Source organism: Taudactylus pleione, unplaced genomic scaffold (assembly GCF_031769625.1).
Source record: "Taudactylus pleione unplaced genomic scaffold, aTauple2 ptg000007l, whole genome shotgun sequence".
Lineage (NCBI taxonomy): Eukaryota > Metazoa > Chordata > Amphibia > Anura > Myobatrachidae > Taudactylus > Taudactylus pleione.
The window spans coordinates 20,684,850-20,712,729 of NW_028284410.1; the positions used below are offsets into that span (position 1 = coordinate 20,684,850).

Genomic DNA, 27,880 nt, shown 5'->3' on the forward strand with positions numbered 1-27,880 from the left:
AAAGTCAACTGCGGGAAGTCAGAGGCTATGCTGTTCGGGCAGTGGCACCTGTCATCCTCCGCTCCATTCCCCTTTGCTGTCAAGCCGGACTTCATCAAAATTCTGGGAGTCTGGCTTGGTGGTGAAGGTGCGGCCCTGAAGTGCTGGGACGAAAGACTTGCCACTGTAAGGCAAAAAATTGGACTGTGGAGCCTCAGAGACCTTACCATCGAAGGAAAAGCACTTGTACTGCGCAACGAGATCCTTCCCGTTCTGCAGTACACAGCGCAGGCCTGGCCACCTCTGGTCACGGTCTGCAGGGCCATCACAAGGGCAGTGTTTCACTTCATCTGGGGCTCCAAGATGGACAGAGTAAAGCGGACAGTTATGTACAAGGAGCCCCTCAAAGGTGGGAAGGGAATACCAGATATCCCCACCATGCTGCGAGCCTTCTTTGTTTGCAACTGTATCCGCAGGACTTTGTGTGAGACTGATAATGACTCTGCAGGAAACTCCATGTCTCGCTTTTTTCCTCCTACCCCTTTGGAGGGCCCTAGGCTGGGCTAAGTGGGACAGCTCCATCCCTTACAACTGGAACACTCCCTGGTTCTACCTGGATGTGTCCAAGTTTGTGAGGGAGCACCAACTGGAGGGAGTTAAACCTGACTTGTGGAAACCAAAGACTATCCACAAGCTCATCAGAGCAAAAGACGTTATGGAGCCTATTCCAGGGCTCCCTTCAGCAACTGCCAAGCAGGTATGGGACAATGTGGCCTCCAAAAGGCTCACAAATAGACACAAGGACATGTCATGGATGGCAATCCAAGGGGGTCTGCCCCTAAGGACATTCATGCACTCCCGTAACCTGTGCAGGTACAGACATTGCCCCTGGTGCATCTCTCACGAGGAAACATCTATGCACTTGTTTTGGGACTGTACTTATGCACAGTTGTTGTTAGATGCCCTGGAAAATGAACTCAAAGACTGTGTGCCAAGGAGCAACCTTTCGTACCACTCGGTACTTTACGGACTGTGTCCTGGCACCCACACCTATGGGGCAATCCAGGAGGCCTGGCGCCTTATGAACTGTGTTAAGGACGCTTTGTGGCTTGCCAGGAATCCCCTCATTCTGCGGAGGGAGAGGATGTCTATCCAGGACTGTCGCAGGCTGATTCACAGCCTGCTAAGAGACTATTCCATCATGGACAGCCCTGAGGAAGAAGAGGACTAAACCCCCCTTCTTCTGCCCCCCCCCATGCTTGATTGTCCAACAAGGACTGGGACAGTGGCCCCTTCCCCCATTTTTCACAGAGACTGATGTTTTGTTGATATGTCTTTCTATTTATTTACCCTTCCCATATATGTGTCCGTCTTTCAATAAAAACTTCAGTTCTGTGATTCCTCCCTCCCTTCCCCTCTACCCTCCACACCCATAGACCTTGTTGATTGTGGTTTTTGTTTAAGTAGTGAATGAATAATGCAAAGTACTATGTATAGTATAGGATGTCTTGTGCTATATGTTTTGCAATGCATTATATTGTATGTTTGATTATGTTTGATAGTGTATTGGGTTTAGGCTGTGCTGCGACACAGTACACTTGTATGTGTGATTTATGTATGTTTTTTGCCATCTTTATGTTAATAAAGAATGCTTTTTTCAATCAAAAATTATAATAGTGGAAGTTTTATGAACTCTATTAGAATTGGGTGATAATCTATGAACAAACACCAATAAGAGAGTTATTCTGCACATATCATCATTTAAAACAGTGAAATGGCAATCCTTACATGCTCCAATTGATGATACAATTCAGGTAGCGTAGGCTGTGATATTAAAAGGACAGTATTATATTACTTGCTATAAAGGGAACAATTTAGTCCTTATTGGAATGTAGATAATTCAACAAATATCTGCTAGGGAACTAGATCCCACATGTCACGCCAATATTAACCTACATGATATAGATTATATAATATTCCCATATATGGATCCTAGTAAGAAGAGGATAAGGTTTTTACCTACCCTGGATTACACTTGCTAACCAGTCTAATAATACCAACATCAGGATACATAGTGTAAAAGGAGCGCACGCTTTTTTATTAATACACTCATTCATAACACACATATCACCATTCCCTTTTTAATATTTCGCTTTTTAGTCCTTATATTATTCATTAATTAATAAAAGTTATGTTTTATGTTATGTTGTTTGATTAGTGCACCGCAATGGACATTTCCTTCTTCTTTTTTGTATTATTCTGTGGTTATATAATTATACACCCACACACAGAGATAAATCATTGTGAGTCTCTATTTTTAAACTTTGCTCTGTGCAGAGATTAAAAGAAAGTGGATTCACCTGGTCAAAGGTAGCTTTACAAACATAACATGTTAGAAGTTTAATAACTGAAGTGAAATACATTTTCCCAGAGAACCTGTACATACATGTGGGAAGTCGCTGGAGGTTCCAGATTTTTTGTATAACCCCCCGCAGCCGCGGAAGGGTAGGCACTTCTCCCGCATTCTGCCCACATCCTATCCTAGTGAAGTGGACAGAATAAGGAGAATTTTCTTGCGGACCGGTAGGTCCGCAAGTAGGGGGCGTGACCGAATGACGCGATTATATGAGATTTGCGTCATTTGGCCCCGCCCCTTATTTAAATATTTGCTGTTTGCGGCAAATTGATGTGAGGGGGTGGGGCTTAATTACACAATCTGTCTGGCCCCACCCCCAACACCTTCCACCTGCATTCTCCTCCCCGGGCTTCTCCTGGGGAATAGAAGTCAATTATCGGCAAGTATGGATATGCATATTTAGGTTATACTCATAGAATGAATGGCTTGCACAATACTTTTGGTTAAAAATTAAAACATCATTTTATGTAGGCAAATAGCAATCATCAGCCTATTGTATTCAATGTTCAGTAATTCCTACAGAAAAAAGTAAGCACAATTGTATTTGTATTCAGGGCCGCCAGGCAGGGGGGACTGCCGTCTCTAGAGTCCGGTGCCCAGCAGACATTTGCAGAACTGGAGGGGGCCTGCTCCTACCACTGCTGCACAGCCTGCACTACCCCCCATGGACCGATCCCCCTATTCAGTCTACGATCACAATGGGGTGGAGCCAATGTGACAAACCCCACCCCCATACACCCACAAATCGATGCATTGCGGAGGGGACAGGGCCTAATGGCGCGATGTGCAACCTGCTGGTGCATTAGAAATTTATGCTAAGTTTAAAAGTTGAACAATGTGTCAATTTGAAATTTGTAGTAAATTGTTTTCCATATCAAGGGTGTAATTTTGCAAGAATGGGTTCCAGAAGGCACAACAGTTAACCAGCATTATTATAAGGAAGTTTTGAATAAGCTGAGAGAAGAGTCAGAAAGAAACGGCTACAACTGTGGAAAATGGTTTCATCCTTCACCAGGACAATGCGCCTGCTCACCAGGACAATGCCCCTGCTCACACAGCACTTTCTGTGAAGCACTTTGTGACCGACAATCACATTACTACACTTCAACATCCTCCAGATTCGCCCGATTTAGCACCTTGCCACTTTTATCTTTTCCCAAAAGTTAAATCAGTGCTAAAGGGACACATTCTGAATCAGTTGATGCTGTAAAGAAGAAAACAGCAGATATGTTGAAACAACTAACAGAAATTGATTTGCTCCATACCTTCGGCCAGTGGAAAACAAGACTACAGCGATGTATTAGTGCAAATGGGGAGTACAGTATATTGAAGGGGACAAACATTACATTTGTAATACCAATAAATAAAGATGAGTTATTTAATCAGTCTTGTTATTTAATAGACATACCTCGTATGTATGTGTTTTAGTGTGTGTATGTTAGTGTGTATATATGTGTATGTTAGTGTGTATATATGTGTATGTATGTATGTGTCAGTGTGTATGTATATGATAGTGTGTATATATGTATGTATGTTAGTGTGTATATATGTGTCAGTGTATACAGTATATTTATACATTAGAACAGCCCCCCCCCCCCCCCCAGCCAGACCTGGAGGAGAAGAAGCCAGAAGGAAGGAGCATTCTTCAAGGCGATAAGGTAAGTTATGACTCATGTGACTTAGTGGTAGCGGCAGAAGGTGGAGGGGGTCCCAGGGGCCTTGTCTATTTTGGCAGTACCGGACACCACAATTTCTGATGGCAGCCCTGCTTGTATTTATCTTATGCTTATGACACCAAGGGCTCTATTTACTACAATCCACATTTTATATGCAGTTTGTAGCGTGATATTACCGACTGAATTCAAGCAATATAACAGGGATTTACTAAAAATCCCTTGCAGGGCCAGAGCTTGCGATAAAGCTCTGTCTCTGCGAATCCCCTCCGCACACTTATCACGGTATTTTCGCAAAAATCACCTGATGACCGGGTCCCGGTGCAGGGTGGGAGACCAGCTGACTGGAGGGAGGACATCACCGGAGCACCGATCTCCGGTCCCTGGACTCAGGTAAGTTATTTTTTTTTTGACATTTTTTTTTTAGCAGAGATCACTAGGGTCAGCTCCGGGCTCTGCTCTGCCTGTTAGAGTGGAGCAGGAGTCCGGTAACCGGGGGAGACCCTGGATAACGCCACCTCCAGGTGGCGTTATTATCACAGGGCCTCCCCCAGTATTTTTTTCACAATTTATTTTTAGTAACTACCAGGCAGATCGCATTTCCCATTACAATGATGGGAAATGCGATCTGATTACTAAAAATAAGTGATAATTATGGCTTGAAGCAGAATTTTACGAATTCTACTCCAATTGCCCTTTAGTAATTTTAGGTGAAACTAAAATAATGTGAAAAGGGTTTTCACTTTATTTTACTAAAAATAATGATAATAAAGACCCGTGGATAATCCTCAATATAGGCTTGTATTTACATGTATCCCATTCACTAATGTTCCAATAAAAAACAAACCTCACAAAACCTCACAGTGATATTAGTGTGTGATACGAACAAATATTAAATCCCAGGTGCTGCTAAGTGGTCCGGTCCATGCACTGACCGGCACATCCTCGTTGTGATGCGTGTTACGCATATTTGCCAACTTTCCCTCATTGTCAGGGAGACTCCTGAAATAGTAACAATCTCCCTGACTCCCTGAAGAGTCTGGCAATCTCCCAGATTTCACCTTACCCCCATTATGAAGCTGTTATATTTAAAAAAACAGATATATACAGTACATACAAATGGGAGTATCATTTCCCAGCAATGGTTATAGAGCACAATAGGGTAGATGTATGATAGCGGCACTTAACGTGCCGCTATACCGCTTCCTGCTTCGCCTTTTTACCGAGGCGAAGCAGGAAGCACTACCGATGAGATGTAAGAACATCTCATCGGCCGGAGTGGGGGAGCGTTAACTCCCCCCTCCGGCGCTAGCCGCTCGAGATAGCAGCGCATCAGCCTAGTGCGAGATTCCCGCGTGCAGCCCTGGAGCCGGCAGCAGCCCCAGCAGGGACATCGCTGTCCCTGCTGTGGGGATAGGCTAGCGCCAGGCTGTAGCTGTCGATAACGACAGCTACAGCCGGCCGAACGATCATACGGTATGACCGTTCGTACATGGCCCTGCCACTCGGCGATGCTATCTTGTAGATAGCAGCGCCGATAATGACAGGGGCGCATAGCACCCCTGTCATTTACCGCCCACACTCCCGATCATACATCGGGGAGAAGCGGTATCAGCGCACATAACGTGCTCTGATATCGCTTCTAGGCTTCGTACATCTACCCCAATGATCCCTATGGCTACATGCATTTTCTGAAAAGTATCAATGTGTTTTCACCAACAAGTAGATCTTACTAACTGCTTTGGGTCTCATTTACATTTGGATATAAGTCAATTTTATGACACGCCTCTCATATGTTGCACTGTAATGTGCGCTCATAGGTGGTGCTTTCACAATCTCCCTGAAATGCTTTTTCAAAAGTAGGCAAGTACGGCGTTTCGCCAAGCAGTGGCTTGTTCACACTGCCCTCGTTGGGGAGCGGGTATCCTCCTTATATTCTATTGTCAGACAATGACATTCGTAAAAATCTGGATTGAGCCTCAATCAGGTAGTGCTCATTTGTTGCTTGGCAACCGCATCAACTGGCCAGTCGGCAATAACCTCGCCCCTAGCCAAGGCCACAGGAACCAGTACCTATAGTGTTATGATGGTAAAAGTCTGGCTCGCTCCACAATTCACAAGTATTGAGCAGCGGCTGCATTCACCTGTTCTGATACAAATCTCTGGCTATCAGCCAGCTCCACTGAGTCCACTCCACAAACTGTAGGGGAAAAAAGAGAACTAATGGCATGAAATAACATATTGTATACCAGGGCCGGGATGCATGAATCTCCTGGCCGCCGAGCTCCGATGCGGAGGGTAACGCCAGCTATTGCTGGCATTACCCTATAGAAGCCTATGGGCTTCTACCGCATCGCGCTGCTATGAGGGATCCGATCAGATCCCTCCCAGCATGCCTTGCGGCCGTCGCGTCACTGCGCATGCGCAGATGGACTCCCGGTTCATAAACCCGGAAGTCCACTATGCAGGAGAGATCGCAAAGGACAGCTCTTATCGGAATAGCTGTCCTTTACTGTACAGATCACATATGTTAGTGCATATGCGATCTGTACATTTGCGATGTCCGGCGGTTAGTATTAGTGCATCCCGCCCCAGATGTTTAAGCCCAGCCTGATAGCCGGGTATCAAAGATACCTGAAACTCATTGCTGTTTCCCTTTATCAGTAAAAGAAAGTTGACAACTGTAAGCAATCTTGAAAAGAAATCAGAGTATACACAATGCCAAAACCCTGGACTGGGTGGTTCAGCGTTTTGTGGGCATCAAAATAACACAAAAAACAGGAGGTTGTTCCGATACATTAGCAAAGGGCAAAATAATGATGTGATTTGTAAAGACATCCCAGGCAATAAAAACTTGCAGGATAGGTTAGGGTGAGGTATGTATTCTTGGAAATAAGCTGTTGCTGGTTCGTGCTTTCAGTCAGTAAAGAAGCCCAGCCCACACAGTATATCTCCCATTAGTGCTAAGGTGTCATAACACACAAAATGTCTCTCAACTGTACAAGGTGCCAGATTATGTCATGGCTATGACACTGCACTATGATCAGTAACACACAGCTCACAGCAGAAACTGAGAGAATGACTGTGACACATCCTCTGACTGACTGTTTTTCCAATATATTTATAGAAAACATAAGGATAAATAGGAAATACAGTACCACAGGTGTGAATAGACAAGGCACAATATATACTGTATACATAAAACATACAGCCTGGCTTTGTTAATAAACTCTCACACCTTAAAGTATAAAGAGGAGGAGATGCACCATGAACAAGCCTGTTCCAGAAGATGTCCACTGTTGCTGTATGAATGGAGACACACTGTTTTGGCTATTGCTGTAAATGGTCACTGCTGTTGTCCTAGACAAGGGGGAGACACTGTTATGTGGGCTTAGGGGTCTATTTACTAAGCCTTGGATGGAGATAAAGTGAACAGAGATAAAGTACCAGCCAATCAGCTTCTAAATGCCATGTCACAGGCTGTGTTTGAAAATTGACATTTAGGAGCTGGTTGGTTGGTACTTTATCTCCATTCACTTTATCTCCATCCAAGGCTTAGCAAATAGACAGCTTAGTGCCGGAGGCTGCCACTGCTGCCGTCTCCGTATGATGGCACTCAGAGGAGGCACACTGATGCGCTTAGAGGAGGATAACTATAGTGAAAAAGTACCCCTCCCCGATGGCCATGTTGGGGAAGGAGACAGCCTAATCCAGAGGACGGCACTCTGAAATCTCTACACAAGAGCCAGCTGCGTTTTTTTCTGTCTAAACTGAAACCACCGTTGATACCCTTCGGTTCTAAACGACAACACGCCGTGGCTTGTTCTACAGTATATGGCAGCGATTGCTATTGAAACCACTGTGGATTACAAGATATTCTATTCATATTCATTTAATGATGCTTTTAAACAGAGGAGTCACTAGAGTTAGTGTCACCAGGTGTGGTAACTCATGGTGTCTCCCCACTTTTTAATTCACTTCTCCCAGGTCACATTTTGTAGAAAATTTGCAACCCCTCACCACGAGTACCGCAATTAAGCATTTTTAAATGGATTTCGCATTTCTTAGGTATACACATTAATGCGAAAAATGCGTGTTTCATGACAAAAATTTTCAGACTTGCACTTATTTGAATTCCCCTAAATGAGGTAAAAAAATGAAATATTGACTTAAGCTGGGTACACACTGGACGATATGGCGTCCAAACCGGCATATCAGACCAACATATTATTCACCTCAGCGCATAAAGGGCAGTGTGTATACCCGATATGCGCGTCCCCGCCATAGTCAGCAATGTCTTCTGTACGGCCCTGATGCAGAGCCGGCCAGCAAATGTCGCTAGTTATGCCATGCTGCCGAATGCAGCATGGCTTCCCTCATCGCTCTCCTGTATCGGCAAGTGTGTATGCACTTGCTGATGCACAGTCACCAACGCCAGCGATGTCGGATTGGACACATCATCTAGGGGTGTGCCCAGCTTTAGTCAAATATATAGCTTTTGTCAAATATTTTTTTTTCTGAAATAATACTGGGTTAATATTGAAATTAACCATTTCTTTGTTACAAACAAATGGTAATTTTAACACAATCCACTTTTACTTCAGGAAAAAAATATATATGCCATTAAATGACAGTATAGTATACATGGTAAACTGTAAATATTATTACTAACTTTCAATACATACTTAACACTAGCAGGCAGCTGAAACGGCTGACAGCTGAGCCAGACAGGGTCTGGGATTGACAGAAGACTGAGGAGAGCACTGGGAATGCAGGTCCTCCCTTTTGGCAGTGTTCAGCCTCCTCCCACTTCTCCCTCCCAGAATGACAAGCGGAGCCAGCATGCGTGATGACATCATGCGGCATGACGTTACTGCGGCTGGCGTCCTGAGAGGCTACAGGAGTATAGACGGAACCCCGGTGGCATGAAGGGCCAGCGGACTCGATTGTAAGTGAGTCTATCAAGCTCATGGAGTCGGCAGGGGTGCGGACGTTGCACTTGTTACCGGGGAAGGGGGATGGGGAAGCGGATGTGTCTGTAAGTGGATGGGGTGCAGGTGTGAGTGCGGCTCCTTTTGGTGTCACCCCCCTAGTGATGCCACTGCTTTTAAAGAAACAACATTCAATCAATGGACATCATAGAAACAGACCAATGTGGAATAGAAGCTATTCTATTCATATTCATTTACTTGTGCTACTCTATTTGTTATAGAAAGCACCATTCAATTGATATAATGGAAACAGATTACTGACAACTTTCACTTTATCAGTTTGTGAGGAATTCATACTTGTCTACTTTTGGAAACTATGGCCTCAGTGATATTCTTGTTATCACTCATTAATAATCTTAAAAGGTGCTCCAACCAATTATCTCCTAACTATCATGTGCCTGAAAAATGATAGTTAGGAGCTGATTAGTTGGAGCACAACAAGAATACCATTTGTTGATAAATGAGGCCCCTAGTTTCAGGGAGATTCTTTATAGTATGAGAGTTGGTACAGCACACAGCTGAGGGGGCATATCATGCTCCGCCTAAAGGAGGTTTCTAGTTCCAACTATGGGCGTGTCTTTTGCTGCTCACGGGAGTGTCCTGCAGTGGCATGTGGAAACTAAATTACTAAGTGCAGCATGCTGTCAGAGAGGGCATGTGCAGTCTCAAAATATTGCTAATTCATGTGGTCATTGTCAATGAGTCCTCTGACAAAGGGGGGAATTCAATTACAGACGAAAGATGGGAATTGCTGTTGCCTCTGCATTTAAACGCCGGCAACAACAGCCCGTCTCGTACCCTTCATCCGCCGGCCGAATGCCCAGCTGTGTGCTGGGCTGCTGTGAGAGAAAGAGGAGGGAGGGGGGCAGCGCCGGACCCCGGTCCCCCGCTGGGCCCCTCTGGAAGCCCAGGCCTGGATAAATTGTGCCCACTCCCCCCCCTCTTGGTGCCCCTGTACACACACATGGGTTAGTGCCAGTCTACACACACACAGAGGTCAGTGGCAGACTACACACACACAACTATGCGCACACACACACACACACAGTGGTTAGTGTCAGCCTACACACACACACAGAGGTCAGTGCATAACTACACATACACAGAGGTCAGTGAAAGACTATACACACACGGGTCAGTTCCAGCCTATGGAGCCGCCGCTGTAGAACCACAGGCACTCACCTTGGGATGGGCACTTCTCCTGCTCCACCTCTCCTCCGAACTGCAAGACATAGCCGCCACAGAACTGCCAATCTTCCCACCAGACCAGAGCTGCTCTCCATATCAGGCCAGCTCCCCCCAACACTCTTTCTCCCAGATGTCTCACTCCCCATTACTCGCAGCCCTACGGGGATGCGAGTAAAATTCAGCAAATCCATGCGGCCATTGTTGTGATGACTCGCACCGGTGAGTTCATCGTGGCTAATAGGATTGACCCTTATTTATCATGCTTTTTTTTTTTTAAATCATTTTCTTTGTGTGTGTCTATTTGAAGGGTGCTTTCCATATAGTCTGTTTTGTTTCCTTTTTTTTCCCTTTTGTTTTCTTTGTGTGTGTGAGAGTGATTTTTTATGTTTTATATTTTTGTTTTAAAGTCCAGTCATGTTTGTTGAGAAACATCCTAATCCCCCATAGCCCAATTGGAAGATATTCCTATCAATATTTCCTGTCAAACACAATTAAATTTACCTGCTGTTTCAGCAATCATGCCTGTCTCATCCTAGGCATTATTTTGGGCAAGTGTTTGCTTTTAATGGTGGTTTTTAAAACCGCCATTTGATAAATTAGGGTTTTTATTCTACCGTATATACTCGAGTATAAGCCGACCCGAATATAAGCCGAGGTACCTACTTTTACCCCCAAAAACTGGGAAAACTTATTGACTCGAGTATAAGCCTAGTGTGGGAAATGGCAGGAGCTGGTAGTGCCCCCAGTAGTAATTCCCCCTGGTTGTGCCCCCAGTAGAAATCCCTCCTGGTAGTGCCCCCAGTGGTAATCCCCCCTTTCAGTGCCTCCAGTAGTAATCCCCCCCTGGTAGTACCCCCAGTGGTAATCCCCCCTTTTAGTGCCCCCTGTAGTAATCCCCCACTGGTAGTGCCCCCTGTAGTAATCCTCCCCTGGTAGTTCCCCCAGTGGTAATCCCCCCCTGTAGTAATCCCCCCCTGGTAGTGCCCCCTGTAGTAATCCTCCCCTGGTAGTTCCCCCAGTGGTAATCCCCCCCTGTAGTAATCCCCCCCCTGGTAGTGCCCCCTGTAGTAATCCCCCCCTGGTAGTTCCCCCAGTGGTAATCCCCCCTTTTAGTGCCCCCTGTAGTAATCCCCCCCTGTAGTAATTCCCCCCTGGTAGTGCCCCCTGTAGTAATCCCCCCCTGGTAGTTCCCCCAGTGATAATACCCCTTTTAGTGCCCCCTGCAGTAATCACCCCGTGTAGTCCCCCCTCCCCAGTAGAGAGAGACGTGACAAGAATAAAAAAAAAAAATCACTTACCTGAACTCCGTCCGGTCAGCGCTACACTTGACTCGAGTATAAGCCGAGGGGGTACTTTTTCAGCACATTTTTTGTGCTGAAAAACTCGGCTTATACTCGAGTATATACGGTAGTTTTCTTCTTTTTTTTTTGGCAGCAGTTTTAAACCACCACTTGATAAACCTGGGCTTTCTATTCTATTTTTATTCTTTTCATGGTCTAAAACATCGATGGTGCTTTAATTTTCGATCTCAGTATATGAACAATTGATCGTCTGTGTATACAAACACTTCAGCAATGTGCCAGCGACACTCACAAAGCACACCCATTAGATGGACCATCTAGTGTACATGCTTCTGTGTAGCCACCTGCCAGTCACCACCCAGGAAAGACCTGCATTTTTCCAAGACATGTCTGATATTGTTCGTCTCAACTGCAACAGTGCCTTTGTGTAACGCATGTGCCATAGGAGTTTTAGGGATTTCGCGCATATGTAGTAGGGATGTGCGCCGGACCATTTTTGCCGGATTTGGATTTGGTTCTAATTCGTCGTCCGGCTTTGGATTTGGATTTGGATTTGCCAAACTGCGGTGACTGGCTTTGGATTTGGATTTGGATTTTTTTACAAAAATTGACAAAAAAAGCTAAAATCACATAAATTGGTCTTTTTTTTCTTCCTAGAGTATTATTAACCTCAATAACATTAATTTCCAGTCAATTTAGACCATATAACAGCTCATAATATTGTTTTCAACATTATTGGCCAAAGGTTGCAGTGAGCTGACTGGTTCCTAAGCGACAGAGCAGCGGCACAACGACACAGACACCACAGTATAAAGTACATCTATGACACATTGCCACACAGCAGTGGCAGAAATGAAAAGTAGTGCACCCACCCAGTGGGGTACGGCCAGCAGAGTCACAGTACTTGTTTACATAGTGGGCTACGGCCCAAGGAGTCACAGTGCACAATCTTATTCACATTACACCGCACGTAGGGCCTGATTCACATTACACCATAAAGTAGTGTCTCTTATTTATGTTACGACACACAGTAGTGACCCTTTTACACAATGCCCACAGTAGTGCCCCTTTTACACAATGCCCACAGTAGCAGTGTTCTTTACACAATGCCCCCAGCAGTGGTGCCCCCTATGCAGTCCCCTTAGTAGTAGGGTCCCCTATGCAGTGCCCCCAGTAGAATGCCCCCCAGTAGTATGCCCCCCATTAGCAGGCCCCCCCAGTAGTATGCCCCCCATTAGCATGCCACCCAGTAGTATGCCCCCCTTTAGCAGGCCCCCCCAGTAGTATGCCCCCCATTAGCAGCCCCCTCAGTAGTATGGCCCCCCCAGTAGTATGGCCCCCCCAGTAGTAGGCTGCCCCCAGTAGTAGGCTGCCCCCAGTAGCAGGCCCCCCTCAGTAGTAGGCTGCCCCAGTAGTAGCCCCCCCTGTAGTATGGCCCCCCAGTAGTAGTAAGCCCCCCCAGTAGTATGCCCCCCCCAGTAGTAGTAAGCCCCCCCCAGTAGTATGGCCCCCCAGTAGCAGGCCCCTCAGTAGTATGGCCCCCCCAGTAGCAGACCCCCCCAGTAGCAAACCCCCCCAGTAGTATAGCCCCCCCCAGTAGCAGGCCCCTCAGTAGTATGGACGCCCAGTAGCAGAGCCCCCCCAGTAGCAGACCCCCCCAGTAGTATAGCCCCCCCCAGTAGCAGGCCCCTCAATAGTATGGACCCCCAGTAGCAGACCCCCCCAGTAGTATAGCCCCCCCAGTAGCAGACCCCCCCCAGTAGTATAGCCCCCCCCCAGTAGCAGGCCCCACCAGTAGCAGACCCCCCCAGTAGCGCCCCCGGACCTTTGACAAGTAAAAAAAATAAAATAATAAAACTTACCTGATTCCCCGCTCCCGCGCCGTCCGCTCTGCTGTCACACGCTGCGGAGGGAGCCGGAAGACGGAGCTCATGTGTGAGCTCCAGCCGGCTCCCTCCGTACAGCAGCCAATGAGAGTCTGTGTGACTCTCATTGGCTGCTGTGACAAACAGACAGCTGCCGCTGGCGGCTGTGTGTCTTTGTCTGTGTAGGGCAGAGCGCTATCACTGCGCTCTGCCCTACACGCGAGGAGACCTGATGTCGGATTCTCTAGTGAGAATCCGACATCAGGCGGCCGCCGTTCGGCCACGAACGGGGATCCGAGTCAGGCGGTGAACACCCGAACATGGTTCGGGTGGACTCGGATCCCCAATGTTCGGAGCGGTTCGGATTCCACTGAATCCGAACCGCTCATCTCTAATATGTAGTACATGAAAAACTCTCAACTACATGAACATGCAGCTCTGAATTAGGCTGTATATATTTATCTTACTACTTTCCTTTAACTTACTCTTTCTCCACTTAAAATTTTTACAAACACACAAAGTGAAAGCTGCCAGTTGTGTTGCTATGATATCAATTGAATGGTGCTTTCTATAACAAATAGAGTAGAACAAGTAGATGAATATGCACAGAATAGTTTCTCTTACATGGGGCTCTATTTACTACAATCCGCATATTGAATGCGGACTGTAGCGTGATATTACCGAGTGAATTCGCATTGCGAATTCAGGCAATATCACAGGGATTTACTATAAATCCCTTGCAGGGACAGAGCTTGTGATAAAGCTCTGTCCCTGCGGATCCCATCCGCACTCTAGAAAAAATACAGCGACTAAGAGCCCGCGCATGCGCCGACCCACCGTCGCTGCTACCCCCCACGATGCTAAACCCCGCCCCCGCGATCGCGGACCCCCGCGTCCCCTACCCTCCCTTCATTACACTTACCTGCATCCTCCTGGCCTCCGGTGATCTTCTCCGGGCTTCCCGATCAGGTGATCTCCCATACTGCACTGGGACCCGATCACCTGATGACCGGGCAGCAGGGCACTGTGGGAGACCAGCTGACCGGAGGCCTGATCACCGGTCCCTGGATTCAGGTAAGTAAAAAAAAAATGTTTCAATTTTTTTTTTCTTTTTTTTACAGCAATCAGCTTGCGGTCTGTTTAGACCACATAGCTGATTACTGGTACTGGCTATTTTACTAATTCTACTCCAATTGCCCTATAATAACTACAGGTGAAACTAAAATAATGTGAAAAGGGTGTGAAAACACCCTTTTTCACTTTATTTTAGTAAAAATAATGTTAATAAATAGAGCCCATGGTGTTTTGTTTCTATGATGTCACTTAAATGTTGTTTCTATAAACAAATTAATATAGAATAGCAAATAAGCAAAAGTATAGACAGCGCTGGTAAAAAGGACAATATTGCAATAGATATAAAAATGAAAATAAATAATTTCATAATAAGAAAACATAGAAAATAAGAAATGCAAAGAAATATTAAAATTCAGAATAAGTATCAATAAACTTGTAAAAAAGTTAGCACAACATTGGTAATTACCGGCCAGTAAAATTTACATACAATTTTTCATCCAACCCTAAGGGTTTGTTAGAGGATGGTAATTCAAAAAAATCCCTTATAAAACTTCCAATTGGGAGAAAAATCACTTTATAGCTTCAGTCTCAAAGAAATAGCAAATTGGTAACTACCGTATATACTCAAGTATAAGCCAAGTTTTTCAGCACATTTTTTGTGCTGAAAAAGCCCCCCCTCGGCTTATACTCGAGTGATGCTCCAGGACCAGTGGGCCGCGGTGCAGACTGTGTCTCTGTGACACAGCTGCACCGCGTGTGTAGCGCTGACCGGGCGGAGTTCGGTCAGCACTACACAGTGCCAAACATACAGCCGCCAGCAACGGCAGCTGTGTGTTGTAATTATCAGCCGATGAGAGTCTGTCAGACTCTCATCGGCTGCTGCTGCTGCTCCCACTGCGGGAGCCATCTTCCGGCTCCCGCAGTGGATAATGGGAGAGATGTCATGATGTCATGAATTCTCCCATAATGCAAAGCGGCCGGAGGAGCCGGTAGCAGCGTCGGGACCAGGAGCGGGGTTTCAGGTAAGTGGTTTTTTTTTTTTTATTACGTCTCTCTCTACTGAGGGGGGGGGCTACTACTGGGGGCAGTGCCAGGGGGGATTACTACAGGGGCACTACCAGGTGGGGATTACTACTGGGGGCACTACCAGGGGGGGATTACTACTGGGGGCACTACCAGGGGGGGATTACTACTGGGGGCACTACCAGGGGGGCTTTACTACTGGGAGCACTACCACAGAGGGATATTACTACTGGGGGCACTACCAGGGAAGTATACTACTACTGGAGGCACTACCAGGGGGGGATTACTACTGGGGGCACTACCAGGGGGGAATATTACTACTGGGGGCACTACCAGGGGGGGATATTACTACTGGGGGCACTACCAGGGGGGATATTACTACTGGGGGCACTACTAGGGGGGATTACTACTAGGGGCAGTACCAGGGGAGGGGGATTACTACCAGTAGCTGCTGTATTTCCCACCCTAGGCTTATACTCGAGTCAATAAGTTTTCCCAGTTTTTTGTGGTAAAATTAGGTACCTCAGCTTATATTCGGGTCGACTTATATTCGAGTAAATACGGTATATAGTTAATGTCAGTCAGCTTGAGATAAATGATAAGCCAAGCAAATGTTCATGCATAAAGCAGAAAGTGGTGATTAGTTTGCTGAAGAAGTTGGCAGGCTTTTATATTTGCAGAATAATAGGTTAGTAGTAACAATAGACCAAGAACGCATACATGTGTATGAAAATGCTTATTCGTTCTCCATATTCATTCTGAAGCCTCTATACAGCATGTGCAGTCTCACGTTATTCCGCTTGCAGTACTTTCCAAAAAAAGCTTTCCCAGGAGGTAAAAGGAAGGTATATAGTTATATACCAGCTGGTTTAAAAGGAGGGAGCACAATCCTTTACGTGTTTCTCCGCCTTCATATACACTCAGCGGCTTCCTCAGAAGTGTGTGATATATATGGAATATAGAATAGAATAGCTGGTAATCTACAGTGGTTTCTATAGAAACCGCTGCCATATAGAACACACTGGGGCGGGTTGCCACTTCTCAACTGACAGGGTATGACAGCGGATTATGTTTAGATGTCAAAACCGACCTTTAGTAAATGCTACAAATTTGATATGAAAACCTCCATCAATTGAATGACACAAAACCCGCAGGCCACGACCATTTCAGGGGCATGTGACACCAATATGCAAGAAATGTGGCTCCGGTGTCTCAGTTCCCATTCGCCGCCATAGACTTACTCAGTACTGTGATAGTGGAATGATCTGTGACTGATGCTTTGTTTTTGTACCCAGATGGTTGGATTTGCAAAGCTGCCCGTGGGCATCTCAATATATCTACTGACGTCTACGACATTTGCATATTAACGCACAGTAGCTGTGTACAAATTTGCAGCAGTGGTAGCATTAGTGTACAACTCTGAATCAGGCCCAATGTCATTTAGTACCAGACGGGTGCTGATTGTACTTTTCTCCCAATGGTCCAAAGGACCAGTGGGGACTCCTGGCGGTCGCCTTGCTGAATGGGGAAACGCTATCGGCCAAGAGGTCATCTTTGTAAAGAAAAAAAATGGATGAAAAGTAAGGTGGAAGTGACTTAAGTCCCACTATCTACTAAACCACACCACCTAGAAAGATGGAGTCACACTCATGTGAAAGAGGGTAGCATATCTCCCAACTTTTCTTCTTCATGAAAAGGGGGTGGGGCTTCACTTGATGGGCATGGCCTCTTGAAAATAGGGCGGAACCTCATGGCAACCCCCGTTAATGTCACTATAGGGGCAGCCCCCAGGCTCTCCCTACACAGGTTTACAGATGCCGTAAGCAAGGGCACTGCATTTGTTCACCTTCTGCACACCTACTGCTCTGCATAGCAGATTAGCAGTATGTGCTCTCCCCAACTCCCCCCCCACCACGGGAGACTGCGGCCCGTGGGTGGGACAGCGGGACATTCCCAGAAAAACGGAACTGTCCCGTTGAATGCGGGACAGTTGGGAGGTATGGGGTAGTCCCCTGTTTCAAACTAGGTGGCTCCTTTAGAGATTATTGCCTGGACATCAGTGTAATCAACAAGCAAATCCCCTTGCACTACAGAAAAATCATGGATTGGGGAAGGACTCCACCAAACCTGGCACACATAAAATAAGGGGCACCCATTTAAGAAAGAGTGGAACCCCCTTAATACTTCACCTGTGATCACCAGACACTGTTACCCTGCTTTATGGAAAATGCCCTCCCACCCCCATAATGACATGGCAACTTTGATGACAGCTATATTTGAAAGAGGAGAATCTGCGCTTTCAAATTATGTGGCCCACTAGTAGCTATTGTCTTGTAATCATTGGTGATCACTAGACAATATTACACTACAGCAAACAGACGTTGTTCGTTGTATGGGTGGGATGGCATTATGAAAGTCCTTAGCTGTATCGTACAGTGCACAATACAGAAAACGGACTGTGTTGACCAAGTGTTCACCTCCACTTATCTTCTCACACCACTACAAATGTCATCACCGCTATATGGTTCATCTAAGGACTTTCTTCACTTAGGAACTTGTTATCAGTGACCAGTTGCAAGACGTATGGCTGAGCAGTGCCTCTAGGTGCAGCAAGCACAGATGCCGAGTCCTCGGTCCTGCCACCTATTTCATTTATAGTACTCATAAATACCTGGACTATTTTCTGCCTGATACATTGAACCACAAGGTAATAAAACTGTATATTTACTACTGTCACAATAGTACCATTACCCCCATCAGCAATTGATTCAGAATAATACTCCCGAGCTCCAAGCTTGTGGACAACTAATAGCTTATGGTTTATTTATATGCAGTACAGGTTTAGTCTCCCATATCCAAAATGCTTGGGACCAGGGGTATTTTGGATATCGGAATATTCCATATTTTGGAATAATTGCATACCACTATGAAATATCTTGGGAATGGGACCCCAAATTAATCACAAAATGTATTTATGTGTTATATACACCTTATATCCACAGCCTACAGGTCATTTTATACAATATTTTTAATAATTATGTGGTTTAAACAAAGTTTGTGTACATACATGAAATTAATTTATGTTTCATATTCACCTTATACACACAGCCTGAAGGTAATGTTATACAATATTTTTTAGAATTTTGTGCCTTAAACAAAGTTTGTGTACATTGAACCATCAAAAAGCAAAGGTTTCACTATCTTGGTCATACTACAAATATTCCATATTTTGGAATATTCTGTAGTGTGGAATATTTGGATAAGGAAGACTCAACCTGTAGTTAGTTGCTGGCCAGTGGTATATCTCTTGCAATATTTTAAACACAATGGGCCTGATACAGAGCTGTAAGTATATTGGGCATACATTGCTAAATATAAACGTGCATGGAAAAATGTTGCCTGGTTTACTACTAGTCATCATTATTAGTGCAGACTACCCTATTCCACAGTAACTGCAATAAATACTTCTCCAAACAATGGTACTTACGCTTACATCCAGCTATACATACACACCTTTGCGCGAACAGCACTCACTAAACTTTGCTTAGATGAGGATGCTTAGTTACAGCCAGGTTCCACCTTTGGGTTGAAGGAGTAGACGCGTTTGAAATTCCTACAACTCTGATCGCACATACTTGCATGTGCCCATTTCTGAGCATGCACAGTGCAAATTCACACAAGATACGCTCCACAAAAGGGCATACGTTCATCTCTCCATATGTCCAAATAGCCTATATGCAGGAATTGAATTTTTTTGCTCTCATAAAGGGGCCTATTCATGATGTTAATTATCGGGCCCCGATAATTAACATTCTAATTCGCCGCGGCCATCGGAACAATTCAGCATTGCTCCGGCGCAGTGGCAGCTGATGTGAAATCAGCTGCCCCCGCGAGTGGCCTCACTGCTCCTTTTCGGAGCTCCTGTCGGAGCAGTGACGGCGGTGCACATGCGTGACCTACAGGTCACGCATGCACACAAGAGCCCCGACGTCTGGCGGAAGGAGCCAGACAGGGGCGGAGAGATCCGAAAGGATCCCTTCTCGCAACCCGGACCTATTTCCCATAGGGAAGAGTGGGTTGCGAACCCCAAGCGGGGGTATTCGCCATCTGAAGATGGCGAATGCCTCTGCAGTCAAGCTCTAAAAATATAATATTTTCGGAGCTTGATGAATTCTGTCACCATACTAGTGTATGGGGACAGCGGGCCATTCCGCAAACAGAAGGTAAGTAGGAGATATCTGTGATACTAGTGTATGGGGACAGCAGGATATTCCGCCAGAGGAAGGTAAGTAGGAGATATCTGTGATACTAGTGTATGGGGACAGCAGGATATTCCGCCAGAGGAAGGTAAGTAGGAGATATATGTGATACTAGTGTATGGGGACAGCGGGCTATTCTGCAAACAGAAGTAAATAGGAGATATCTGTGATATCTCCTGCTTCACCTTCTTAATGAATTGCCCGAATACTTAATTGTCACAATTGCAGGTGAAAATGTGCTTTTTCACCTGCTTTAGTGACAATGAAGTGATGATGAATAGGCAACTATGTAACATAAACAATACACTAGAGTCGGACACAAGTGCAGAAGCGGCCGTATCTCCCGATTTGCCGCAGACTGCGCATGCATCAAAAGCTGCAAACAGGGTCTGTGCATGCATTGCAGGATGTGTCCACAGTAGTCAGTATCTCAGTGAAAGCTACATTTAGAGTGGAAACTGCCTAATGTGAAATGGGCATTTCTGGGCAGCAACCAGGCTGGAGCGACTCATACGGATACTCACATAGGGACTATTCATCATCACTTAATTAATACAAAAGCAGGTGAAAATATACATTTTTACCTGCAATTGTAAAAATTAAGTTATCGGGCCATTCATCACGAAGGTAAAGCAGGAGATATCACAGCTATCTCCTACTTACCTTCCTCTGGCGGAATGGCCCGCTGTCCCCATACACTAGTATCACAGATATCTCCTGCTTACCTTCCTCTGGCGGAATGGCCCGCTGTCCCCATACACTAGTATCACAGATATCTCCTGCTTACCTTCCTGTGGCGGAATGGCCCGCTGTCTCCATACACTAGTATCACAGATATCTCCTGCTTACCTTCCTCTGGCGGAATGGCCCGCTGTCCCCATACACTAGTATCACAGATATCTCCTGCTTACCTTCTTCTTGTGGAATGGTCCGCTGTCTCCATATACTAGTATCACAGATATCTCCTGCTTACCTTCCTCTGGCGTAATGGCCCACTGTCCCTATATACTAGTATACTAGTATGGGGACAGAATTCAGAGCTTGATTGTGGTAGCATTCACCATCTTCCTATGGGAAGGAGTCCCGGGTCGCGAAGAGGGATCCTTTCGAATCCCTTTGCCCGTCTGGCTCCTTCCGCCGGATGTCGGAGCTGTTGTGCGCACGCGTGACCTGTAGGTCATGCATGCGCACTGCTCTCGCAAGTAGTGAAAAGATTCACTGCTCCGAAAGGAGCAGTGAAGCCGCTCGCTGGGGCAGCTGATTTTCGAATGATGAATTGCTCCGTCGTCTGCTGTGAGTCAGGGAGTTAATTATCGGGGTCCGTTAATGAATAGGCTACATAGACAGGCTGATACTCACATTAGCATAAACTAGTAAGTAGGCTGCCATATATGTAAAAGCATATGTGGATGACTGCGACCCATAATCTGGTCCTAACTGTGTAGTTGTGGTGCTTATAATGAAAGCAAGTTTAATACATTGCTATTTCTGGAGAAGGAAGAAAAACTAGTTTATTAAGATTGTAAATCAAAAGTGGTAGAAGGAAGGACTATCTTACATTACATATACTGTATACATCACATGTATAGTACTGTACGCTTGGCATACAAATAGGCCAGACAGACATACTGTATATTTGAGTATTGGCTGGCCCTGCTTTTCATCCAAAGAACCAAGTAGCATGGTGATTTGGGCATTCAAGCCAAGTCTGCGTCTACTATTCACTTTCACTGGGGCCTGGTAACATGGGGAGAAGAAGATCACATGCAAACAAGCTTATAGCAATCATCTTCCCACTGCATAGACCATGTGCTAATACATAATCTTACTATTTTTGAACATTATTTTGAGGCATTTTGGAGCCACACATTCTTCCAATGCCCAAGATCACAGCTTATATTAGAGCATATACAGTCCTTCTTTTGAACCCAAGTACTTAAGTTTAGCTATTCTTCCAAACTGCCACTCTTTTATGTAGAGATTTGATTGACCATATGCCTCCATTACCACCCAAAAGTATTTATTTGGGTCTTAAATGTATTATAGTAACGTACAGGGCTGTACTTGGTCTACTAGCACCCTGTGTGAGAGATTTTGAGGCCCCATCCCACCACCCCTATCTAACTCCGGAGCTCATTCAGACCAGCTCGCTAGATGCATTCGCTCGCTCCCAGCGTATGCAAATCCAGCGCACGCCTAGCAAGGCAGGCAATCACACGTCAAGGCATTAGCACGCCCACTATGTCTTTGCGTGCAATCACATTGTATATGCAGACAGCCACCAGCCATTCATAAGATGCCCACTTGCGCATGTCATCTCCAGGAAGTGCATGAAAACACTGGTACATCGATCACCATCAGATGTGCTCGCAGCACTTGTGGTTGACTATACCCTTCCGCAAGCACTGCGATCACTTCAGTGTGAAAAACAACCAGGTCATGTGTACTATGACGCTGCCTCAGAAAACGGCGTTGAAAAACTCAGGCACGCCTGCGTTCGCACCTTCACTCCCCCGTTTCTAGTGACCTGCCCCTGTTACCACCCACAAACGGCCTCTCATGTCACTCATCCAACTGGGCTGTGTATGCTGGGCGACCGAGCGCTTCCCGATCATTCGCAGTGGTTCGTGCACACGCATTGTGATTAGGGGTGAGCGGGTTCGGATTTCTGAAATCCGAACCCCCCCGAGCCCCCCCGATCCGAGTCCGATCCGAATCAGGCTCGACTTTTCCCGCCTGACTCGGATCTGAAATCGAGGCAAAACGTCATCATCCCGCCTTCCGAGTCTCGCGGGTTTTGGATCCTATATAAGGTACCCACGTCGGCGCCATTTTCTCACTCGGCTGTGGACAGTGAAGAGGGAGGGTGGGAGTTAGGGCTGTGTAGTGTAGTGTAGTGTAGTGCTGCTGTTGTCCACTACTTCAAAGTCCATAGGGGCTGGCTGTGTTGTGCTGTGCTGCTGTTGTTAATAGGGGCTGTGTCCACTACTTCAAAGTCCATAGGGGCTGGCTGGACTGTGTTGTGCAGTCAGTTCTCCATAGGGGCTGTGTCCACTCCAAAGTCCTGTGCAGTGTCCCAGTCCTAAAGAGGTGCTGTAGTGTTGTCCAGGGGGTGCTCTGTCCATCAGGGGTGCTCCCCCCAAGTGCTAAAAAAATAATATATTTTCTGTGTTTGTGAATTGTGTGCGCAGTAGCCGCACGTGCATCAACAAAGTAGTGCCAAGCGTGCGCCTGTGTCATAAGTAAAGGGCCGGCTGGCTTGACCGTTAAGGGTGCTGTAACCCCCGAAAGTACACTCCAGTCCAAACCAAAAAAAAAATTATTTTCTGTGTTTGTGAATTGTGTGCGCAGTAGCCGCACGTGCATCAACAAAGTAGTGCCAAGCGTGCGCCTGTGTCATAAGTAAAGGGCCGGCTGGCTTGACCGTTAAGGGTGCTGTAACCCCCGAAAGTACACTCCAGTCCAAACCAAAAAAAAAATTATTTTCTGTGTTTGTGAATTGTGTGCGCAGTAGCCGCACGTGCATCAACAAAGTAGTGCCAAGCGTGCGCCTGTGTCATAAGTAAAGGGCCGGCTGGCTTGACCGTTAAAGGGTGCTGTAACCCCCAAAGTACACTCCAGTCCAAACCAAAAAAAAAATTATTTTCTGTGTTTGTGAATTGTGTGCGCAGTAGCCGCATGTGCATCAACAAAGTAGTGCCAAGCGTGCGCCTGTGTCATAAGTAAAGGGCCAGCTGGCTTGACCGTTAAAGGGTGCTGTAACCCCCAAAGTACACTCCAGTCCAAACCAAAAAAAAATTTATTTTCTGTGTTTGTGAATTGTGTGCGCAGTAGCCGCACGTGCATCAACAAAGTAGTGCCAAGCGTGCGCCTGTGTCATAAGTAAAGGGCCGGCTGGCTTGACCATTAAAGGGTGCTGTAACCCCCGAAAGTACACTCCAGTCCAAACCAAAAAAAAATTATTTTCTGTGTTTGTGAATTGTGTGCGCAGTAGCCGCACGTGCATCAACAAAGTAGTGCCAAGCGTGCGCCTGTGTCATAAGTAAAGGGCCGGCTGGCTTGACCGTTAAAGGGTGCTGTAACCCCCAAAGTACACTCCAGTCCAAACCGAAAAAAAATTATTTTCTGTGTTTGTGAATTGTGTGCGCAGTAGACGCACGTGCATCAACAAAGTAGTGCCAAGTGTGCGCCTGTGTCATAAGTAAAGGGCCGGCTGGCTTGACCGTTAAAGGGTGCTGTAACCCCCGAAGTACACTCCAAACCAAAAAAATATATATTTTCTGTGTTTGTGACTTGTGTGCACTGTGGCTGCACGTGCATCAACAAAGGAGCAGCGCCAAGCGTGCGCCTGTGTCCCATAAGTAAAGAGCCGGCTGGCTCATTTCTTAAAGGGTGGTGTAACCCACAAAGTGCACTACTCTCCAGCAAAAATAAAAAAATATTTTCTGTGTTTGTGTGCGCTTTAGCCGCACGTATATATATCAATATAACATAAATGGAGGACCAAACTTTCTCTGATAAAAATAAAATAGGGAAAGATCAAGAACCACTTCCTACTAGTGCTGTTGCTGCTGCTGGGAGTTGTTCATCATCCCAGAGAGGAAGTAGGAACATCACTACTTTTACTAAACAATTGACCCTCCAACAGTCCCTAGCGATGAGGATGAAGTACGACAGCAGTCATCCTGAAGCAAAACGTATAACTGAGGCCTTGACTGCTATGTTGGTGTTAGACGTGCGTCCGGTATCCGACATTAGTGCAGTGGGATTTAGACAATTGATGGAGGTAGTGTGTCCTCGGTTCCAAATCCCGTCTAGATTCCACCTGCATCCTCAAAGCAGCAGCGACAAGCGTGCGTCTGTCTGTTAAAGGGTGGTGACACCCTCAAAGTGTGCTACACAAACAATTAAAATATTGTTCTTTTTTTTTCTGTCTTTGTGAAATGTGTGGGCTGTAGCCGCACCTGCATCCTTAAAGCAGCTGCGACAAGCGTGCGTCTGTCTGTTAAAGGGTGGTGACACCCTCAAAGTGTGCTACACAAACAATTAAAATATTGTTCTTTTTTTTTCTGTCTTTGTGAATTGTGTGGGCTGTAGCCGCACTTGCATCCTCAAAGCAGCAGCGACAAGCGTGCGTCTGTCTGTTAAAGGGTGTTGTAACTCTCAAAGTGCTCCAAAAAATCAAAAAATTTTTTTTAATGTGTTTGTGACTTGTGTGCGATGTAGCCACACTTGCATCCTCAAAGCAGCAGCGACAAGCGTGCGTCTGTCTGTTAAAGGGTGGTGACACCCTCAAAGTGTGCTACACAAACAATAAAAATATTCTTCTTTTTTCTGTCTTTGTGAATTGTGTGGGCTGTAGCCGCACCTGCATCCTTAAAGCAGCAGCGACAAGCGTGCGTCTGTCTGTTAAAGGGTGGTGACACCCTCACAGTGTGCTACACAAACAATTAAAATATTGTTCTTTTTTTTTCGGTCTTTGTGAAATGTGTGGGCTGTAGCCGCACCTGCATCCTTAAAGCAGCAGCAACAAGCATGCGTCTGTCTGTTAAAGGGTGGTGTAACTCTCAAAGTGCTCCACAAAATAAAAAACTATTTTTTTAATGTGTTTGTGACTTGTGTGCGATGTAGCCGCACTTGCATCCTCAAAGCAGCAGCGACAAGCGTGCATCTGTCTGTTAAAGGGTGATGACACCCTCAAAGTGTGCTACACAAACAATAAAAATATTCTTCTTTTTTTTTCGGTCTTTGTGAAATGTGTGGGCTGTAGCCGCACCTGCATCCTTAAAGCAGCAGCGACAAGCGTGCGTCTGTCTGTTAAAGGGTGGTGTAACTCTCAAAGTGCTCCAAAAAATAAAAAACTATTTTTTTAATGTGTTTGTGACTTGTGTGCGATGTAGCCACACTTGCATCCTCAAAGCAGCAGCGACAAGCGTGCGTCTGTCTGTTAAAGGGTGGTGACACCCTCAAAGTGTGCTCCACAAACAATAAAAATATTCTTCTTCTTTTTTCTGTCTTTGTGAATTGTGTGGGCTGTAGCCGCACCTGCATCCTTAAAGCAGCAGCGACAAGCGTGCGTCTGTCTGTTAAAGGGTGGTGTAACTCACGAAGTGCTCCAAAAAATAAAAAACTATTTTTTTAATGTGTTTGTGACTTGTGTGCGATGTAGCCGCACTTGCATCCTTAAAGCAGCAGCGACAAGCGTGCGTCTGTCTGTTAAAGGGTGGTGACACCCTCAAAGTGTGCTACACAAACAATAAAAATATTCTTCTTTTTTCTGTCTTTGTGAATTGTGTGGGCTGTAGCCGCACCTGCATCCTTAAAGCAGCAGCGACAAGCGTGCGTCTGTCTGTTAAAGGGTGGTGACACCCTCAAAGTGTGCTACACAAACAATTAAAATATTGTTCTTTTTTCTGTCTTTGTGAATTGTGTGGGCTGTAGCCGCACCTGCATCCTTAAAGCAGCTGCGACAAGCGTGCGTCTGTCTGTTAAAGGGTGGTGACACCCTCAAAGTGTGCTACACAAACAATTAAAATATTGTTCTTTTTTTTTCGGTCTTTGTGAAATGTGTGGGCTGTAGCCGCACCTGCATCCTTAAAGCAGCAGCGACAAGCGTGCGTCTGTCTGTTAAAGCGTGGTGACACCCTCAAAGTGTGCTACACAAAGAATAAAAATATTCTTCTTCTTTTTTCTGTCTTTGTGAATTGTGTGGGCTGTAGCCGCACTTGCATCCTCAAAGCAGCAGCGACAAGCGTGCGTCTGTCTGTTAGAGGGTGGTGTAACCCTCAAAGTGTGCTCCACAAACAATAAAAATATTCTTTTTTTTTTTCTGTCTTTGTGAATTGTGTGGGCTGTAGCCGCACTTGAATCCTCAAAGCAGCAGCGAAAAGCGTGCGTCTGTCTGTTAAAGGATTACATCGGTGACAGCATCCAAGTAGGCATGTCAGACAGTCCGTACCTGTACTGGCAGGAAAAAGAAGCAATTTGGAGGTCCCTGTACAAACTGGCTCTATTTTACCTGAGTTGCCCCCCCTCCAGTGTGTACTCCGAAAGAGTGTTTAGTGCAGCCGGGAACCTTGTTAGCGAAAGGCGTAGGAGGTTGCTTCCACAAAATGTGGAGAAGATGATGTTCATAAAATGAATGATCAACTCTTCCAGGGAGACCAGCCTCCAGAACGTACAGAGGGACCTGTGGTTCCAGCAGGGACGAATTAATACTCTGTGAGGATGAGGATGTACATAACACTGAAGAGGGTGAGGAATCTGTGGATGAGGAGGATGAGGACGACTTCTTGCCTCCGTAGAGCCAGTTTGTGCAGGGACAGATTAATTGCCAGCTTGTTTTGTGGGGGCCCAAACGAACCAATCATTTCAGCCACAGTTGTGTGGCAGACCCTGGCGCTGAAATGATTGGTTTGTTAAAGTGTGCATGTCCTGTTTATACAACATAAGGGTGGGTGGGAGGGCCCAAGGACAATTCCATCTTGCACCTCTTTTTTTTCTTTGCATTATGTACAGTTTGGGGCCTAGTTTTTCAATGCCATCCTGTCTGCCACTGCAGTTTCACGCCTAGATGGGTCACGTGTTTGTGCCGCCCACTCGTGTCGCTTAGCATAGTCATCCAGCTACCTCGGTGCAACCTTTTGGACATAAAAACACTATTGTGAGGTGTGAGGTATTCAGAATAGACTGGAAATGAGTGGAAATTAAGGTTATTGAGGTTAATAATAGCATAGGAGCAGAAAAACCTACAAATTCTGTGATTTTAGCTGTTTTTATGCTTTTTTTCAAAAAAATACAGATCCAAAACACAAAACCCAGAACCCAAAACACGGAAGGGTGGTTTTGGCAAAACCAATCCAGATCCAAAACACGAAGAAAGATCCAGATCCAAAACCAAAACACAAAACACGAAAAGTGGCCGGTGCACACCCCTAATTGTGATGCATATGCATGCGCATATTGCAAAAATCGACCAGCAATGAGCGATCACTTCCTAGCGAGCGGGTCTGAATCAGCTCCTATATCCATAATTAATATGTTTATTACTATTACTTTCAATATTAAAAACAAACACACATAAGCCCCCACAAGAAAAAAAAGAAACACAT

General features: G+C 45.8%; 1 protein-coding gene across 1 annotated transcript in view; it reads right to left on the reverse strand.

The window, feature by feature from the left end:
* Positions 1-27,880, reverse strand: part of IFNLR1 (interferon lambda receptor 1) — a 93,538-nt gene that overhangs the window by 57,457 nt on the left and 8,201 nt on the right. The window lies entirely within an intron of this gene.